We start from the raw sequence: 6,110 nt of genomic DNA on the forward strand, positions 1-6,110 counted from the left end.
TGCCCCCCCAACGTGTGGAAGACACCCCTCCCCCCAAATTGACAAGCGCTGCTTTGGCTGGACCAGCCCGCACCTCTGGCAGGGGGTCTGTGCAGACAGGTCCCTCTCGGCCAGGGAGCCTCCTGCCCTTGAAGGAAGAGTAATCGAAGGAGGCTCCTGCATGGGATCAGGGCCTTGATGCTGGGGATCCACACACACGCACACACCCCCAGCCAATGTTCCCTCTAAGCTGCGGAGTCTTGTGAGCAAGATTTCTACTTTGTGAGCGAAAGACCTTAAAGTTGTGAGCGAGCCGTTGGGCTATTGCATACATTAGTTTGCTCTGGAGCCCTCCTCGCTGAGCCAAGATATATATGTGTGAGCCAGAGGCTAAAAAACTGTGAGCTGGCTCACACTCACCCAGCTTAGAGGGAACACTGACCCCAGCAATGTTTCCAGTCCAGATCTCTTTCCCATCCAAAACTGCTGTTTGCTCTGGGGAAGGGGGAACATACAGATGGGGGGTCATTGTCGTGTGTGTCCCCCTGCGACTTAGTTGAAGGGAAATGCTGCTAGGGAAGGGCGAAAACTCCGTTGCCTGGTCCGGTCCCTCCCCTTGCCGAGGGCTTTGGAAACAAAGAAAAGATGGCAGATCCCAGTGATGTATCTCCCAGGTCACACTCAGCCTGACCCAAGCGTTGTCTGTCTCTGCCTGACATACCCTCCAGGTTTGTCCCTTTCTCCCTTCCCTGAGTTTTAATCTAGGCCTCCCCTGTACATGCAGCTGTATTTTTCCACACTGACTGACTCCCCCTCCCCATCCTTCTTGGCGCCTCACACCTTCCCCAAGGAGCCAGGGCTGGGACCTGGTGTGGGCCCTAGAGCGTTGGTTCCCCACCCCTTTTTGGTACGGGGACCCACAAGTCCATATTTACTTGTGATGGCAACCCTTAATTGATTGTCGCATGAGTTGTGTACGTAGGTTTTTGGGAGCTATTGTTTGCATGCATTTTTACTGCAACAGATTTTAAATAACGGTTGCTGCTGCTGTTCTGTTTGGCCCCGTTTGATCAGGGAAACTCTGTTGGTTTTTGTAACGGTTTTATTCTGCTTGGTTTTCTGGTGACACATCAGCTCAGACGGTTTGGTACAAATATTAGCTGGCACCTCTGGACGAAGTGTACCTGGTTGTCTGTCATGTTCCGGAGCAGTGCTCATGAAACCGAACTTTAGATAAGATGCATCATGTTTGTGTTTTGGACTATTGAGGCCTGCGCCCATCCTTTTGGCTACTTTAGCAGCCAAATCTTTGTCATCTTCCGACTGAACAAATGCTGATAGGGGCAAGAGAACAAATTTAGAGTCCTGTGGCACCTTTAAGACCAACAAAGGTTTATTCAGGGTATGAGCTTCCGTGTGCTTTTTATTTTATTTTATTTATTTATCAAACTTTTACCCCCCCCCCCCACCAACGCGGCTCAGGGCGGCTTACAAATAATTAATACCAGTATACAATTAAAACCAGTTATCACAACTAATACAATACCATACCATAAAACCATAAAACATTACAGTAAATACAACCTATTGAGATTTGGCGGCCATCCGTATAAAGTGCTAGTGCTTATGTGGAACGGCCAGTGTGGCCAGGGCTATTGGAACGCTTGTCGGAACAGCTCGGTCTTCACCGCTCTACGGAATTGTTGAAGATCCCCGCAGAGCCCGAATTTCAGTTGGGAGCTCGGTTCCATAGCGTCGGTGCAGCTAGGGAGAACGCCCTGGTTCTTGTTGCTGTTAACTTAGCATCCCTAGGGCCAGGGGGGATCAGGCGGTTTTGTGTCCCGGATCTCAGTGCTCTCGGGGGGGGGGGAACATACGGGGAAAGGCGGTCCCTCAGGTAGACATTATCCTCTTAAGTCAGACAACAATCCCTCTAGAACAAAACAGTCCACTAAATTTCTCGTTGTCTGTGTCATTTTCCTTCTCCAATGAGGTCCCAGTAATTTCTCTCGTTTCGCATAGTATCTGTGACTTTCTTTTTTTATATATAAAAATCTGCCCTCAAAGGGTAGAATTTTATTTGTTTTTTCATAACAAACCAACCAAACATACACACTGGACTCTAAATTTGTTCTACAGCTTCAGGCCAACACAGCTGACCACCTGGAGCTGACGGAGGCAGTTTCTTCTGGATAGAGCTTTCATGTCAGATATTTATCCATTATCAGCCACCTGTTATGGTAAAGATACTACCTTGGCAGGGACAGACACAGCAAAAGCAGCTTGTTTAACCTTGAAGGCGACCAGATCTATTTATTGTTTGACTTAAAATCTAAACAACACTAAATATTAATGCATCCCTTTCACACCCCTGCCAGAATGCACAATCCTTTGTATGCCTACTCAGAAGGTAGTCTTTGCATTCAAAAGGGCTTAGGATTGCCTGGTAGGTAAGGCCCATAGAATTAAATAGGGTTTGCTCCAGAGAAAACACACAGAGGCAGACAGGGTGGGGGGGGGGTTTTGACCAGTTGCTCACCTGGGTCCCCGCCCCCACTTACGACTTCTCTAAAGCAGAGGCTGAGAAAGCAAAAATGTGGGAAAGAGGTTGGGGTTTGCTTGAGTTGCTCCCTATGTAGCCAAAAGCTTCGGATTCCAACCCTGGAGCTTCTCTTTCTTATTATACTCTCTTAAGAACCTAAGAGACGCCAATGTTGGATCAGGCCAAAGGCCCATCCAGTCCAACACTCTGTGTCACACAGTGGCCAGAAATACCAGGGGCCATCAGGAGGTCCACCAGTGGGGCCAGGACTCTAGAAGCCCTCCCACTGTTGACCCCCCCCCAAGCACCAAGAAGACAGAGCATCCCTTGCCCCAGAGCCCCTATCTATACCTTGTGGCTATTAGCCACTGATGGACCTCTGCTCCATAGGCTTATCTTAGAATTGAAGAATTCCCCCCCGCCCCCAGTATTTCATTTAACTTCAGTGACAGATGTCTCCTCTTGGGGAATGCATCTGTTTCTAAAAATCAAGCATCTTCTGTTTTCTTCTGGTCGTCCGGTCTCTGTCGATGGCTGGTGTCACTGCAGGGGAGAGAATGAAGGCGGCGCGTTAAGCTGGGAAGCCCATCCCAAGAGATCCTTCCTGGACAGAAAAATAATACAGACTCCTGGGAGAGGAGGGTCCCACTCCTCCACCAGGGGCACCATGCTGAACAGAGACCTCCACCCAGCGAAATGGCAACTGTGAAAAGCTAACACATGGCCAGTCAGTGGCTCATGAATCAACAGAGCAGACGTAGTTATCATTAAAAATTAAATGGAGTATTAGTCTCGTGTCTGACAGCAGTTAATTGCTCCTCCTCCTCCTCCTGGGTAGGTTCCAGGCGGAACACCGGAGCCGCCGCAGCCTTTCCATGCAGAAAATAGAGGGGGGCGGGGCGTCTAAAAGACGTATATGACTTGTGGCTTCCCCAGCAGTCAGAGACAATGAGTGACAATGAGTACACACAGCCTGGGAGCCGCTTAGGGTCACCAGCCTCCAGGTGCACCCTGGTGAAGGTCTCCCGCTGCGACAGGCAACAGAGATCAGTTCCCCTGGAGGAAATGGTTGCTTTGGAGGTTGGGCTCTCTGCCATTGTACCCTGCCGAAGTCCCTCTCCTCCCCAACCACCATTCTCCCTAGGTCTTTCCAGCCCCGGATTCTCCAGGTCTTTCCACACCCAAATCTGGCAACCCGAGAGCCGCTGCTGCCGCCTGCCGCCACCTCAGCGGTCACCTCATTTAGGTCTTGCCAGCCCCAGATTCTCCAGGTCTTTCCAGCCCCGGATTCTCCAGGTCTTTCCACACCCAAATCTGGCAACCCGAGAGCCGCTGCTGCCGCCTGCCGCCACCTCAGCGGTCACCTCATTTGCCTCCTGAGGAGGGAAAAGGAGGAAGAGAACAGAGCAGCCGCTTCTGTGCTCGGGGAGAAGGTTGGCCTGCTTCTTCCCTGGCGTGCAAGCACAGCTGCCGCTTGGCTCACCACGCCCACCTCCTCCACCTCCGCAGTTCTGCGTGCCGTTCAGCTGAGCGTCAGGCAAGCCACCGGAAGCTTACAAGAGCCCGCCGCCCATTCCTGCCGGCTTGGGCTGCAACCCACGGGTTGGGAAAGGCTGCCCCGGAGAATGACATTGCGGCGGTTCTCAGTGGGGAGACGTCTTCCTTTGGCGGTGGCAGATCGCAGTGAGGGTGGCGTAGGGAGAGGTGGGCCTATGTCAGTTCAGTGGGTGAGGTACTAGGCAGACACCTCCTCCAGTTGCACACTTCTGTTTGCACTTTTCACCGGTTCTTGCTGTTTTCCTTCCTGGGTCTGCATGGCGAAAGGGAGACAGTGGGCCTTTTTCTCCTGTGGGCCAAGAATTCTTGGGGTGAACTGTGGCCTGGATAGATGCTGGTGCTTCTAGAAGCTTGCCTGTCTCCTCTGGAATGATCATTCTGGTGTTAACCTTGCCTAGCTCGGCTGGGGGGGGGGGCCCCTCTCTGGGCATCCCTTTGCCTCTGTAAACTTTTGCATGAGCAAGCAGAAAATGGTTGGAGGGGGGTTGGCTTGACACAGAAGGCCAAAGGCCCTTTTGGAGAACTGTCTATCCCTTGCACCTTCTGCTCACAGTAACTATTCTGAGTAGTCAATGTATTGGGGTCATCATTGGTGAGACCATCTGGTCAGTAAGTTTGGTCTCATCAAAACCTGCTGGACGGCAGTCGGTCTCTTTGCATGGGGGCCACAGGGACACAGATGTGTCCCTAGCCGTGGCAGCTCTTGCTGTGCCAGTCTCATATAAAACAGGAAGACCACCTGGTTGATCGTTGTGTCCTTTATGTCTGCTGATATTTCAGTCCTTTGGCTATTGTATAATTGCCTCTCTGGTGCTTGAGAACATTTTCTCGCTAAGTGTTTTACTTTAATTCAAGCCCCCCCTCCCCCAAAAAACAACATATCACACCATGCCCAGCTTGCATGATGCCACGGGTTTATTACCTCCTAGGCTGGTAAGCCCCAGCTACGCAGATCAATGTTCCCCCTAAGCTATGGAGTCTTGTGAGCAAAAATTCTACTTTGTGAGCTACTGACATTAAAGTTCTGAGCAAGTGATTTGGCTACTGCATAAATTAGTTTGCTCTGGAGCCATCCTTCCTGAGCTAAGACAAAAATCTGTGAGCCGGAGGCTAAAAAACTGTGAGCTAGCTCACACTAACTCAGCTTAGAGGGAACACTGACGCAGATTGTGTCCCCCATCTTTTCTTTTTCTGCAGACTGTGCTGTTGATCCTTGTTTCAAATTAAATGTTGCTACAGAGGATTGCATTTCTGTACTCTCCGGGGTGTGTGTGTGTGTGTCTCGCTTTGTCTGACCTCTGACTCACTTCCTTCGTTTCCCAAGAAAATGGTTGGACATTTGGGACTTTTGCAATTCGCCTTGGAAGTCCTGGGCCTTCCACATGGGTGGGCTTGGTGATTGGGGGGGGGCACCCTTCTTTGTCGCTGATGTCTGGCTGGGACTCATTGCAGGAGCTAAAAACATACCCTCAGCTCTCCTACAGGCTGGTGAGACAGTGTGGCCTGACTGCAAATTCCTTGCCCAGAAAACAGGGAGTCACTGGGATCAATTGCTGACCATTACTGGTGGGAACTGCAGAACTGTCGATTTAAAATGTTTGTGAATAATCAATTTGCGGCAATTTAGGTTGACCGCAGGACTTGGGCGTCCGAGATGGAGGACCTGGAATCCCTGGGGTGGTGGGAGGGCACGTAAAGCCACCGGGAGGCATGTCTGTTGCATTCATGTCAGAGCCAGGGCTGGGTCCTCAAAGGACAGATTCCACCCCGAGGAATGAGCCAGGGGTCTGCATCGATGCAGAGGGATAACTATATCTGCTGGCCTCTTCTCTCTCTCAGGTCTGGCACAGTTTTGTCCAGGTTATGCCCCATACTTAAATCTGCTTTTCATGCCAGGGTTCAGACATGCTGGAATAATAATAGCGGTGTTTCTGGAAAGATGCAATCCCCCCCCCTTTTACCCTCGTGTAACCAGGGCTGCGGTGGCTCAAGTGGTTAAGACGCTGAACTGCAGGCTGTGGAAGGTCAGTAG

The sequence above is a fragment of the Gekko japonicus genome, unplaced genomic scaffold (assembly GCF_001447785.1).
Source record: "Gekko japonicus isolate JY-2015 unplaced genomic scaffold, Gekko_japonicus_V1.1 scaffold3768, whole genome shotgun sequence".
Lineage (NCBI taxonomy): Eukaryota > Metazoa > Chordata > Lepidosauria > Squamata > Gekkonidae > Gekko > Gekko japonicus.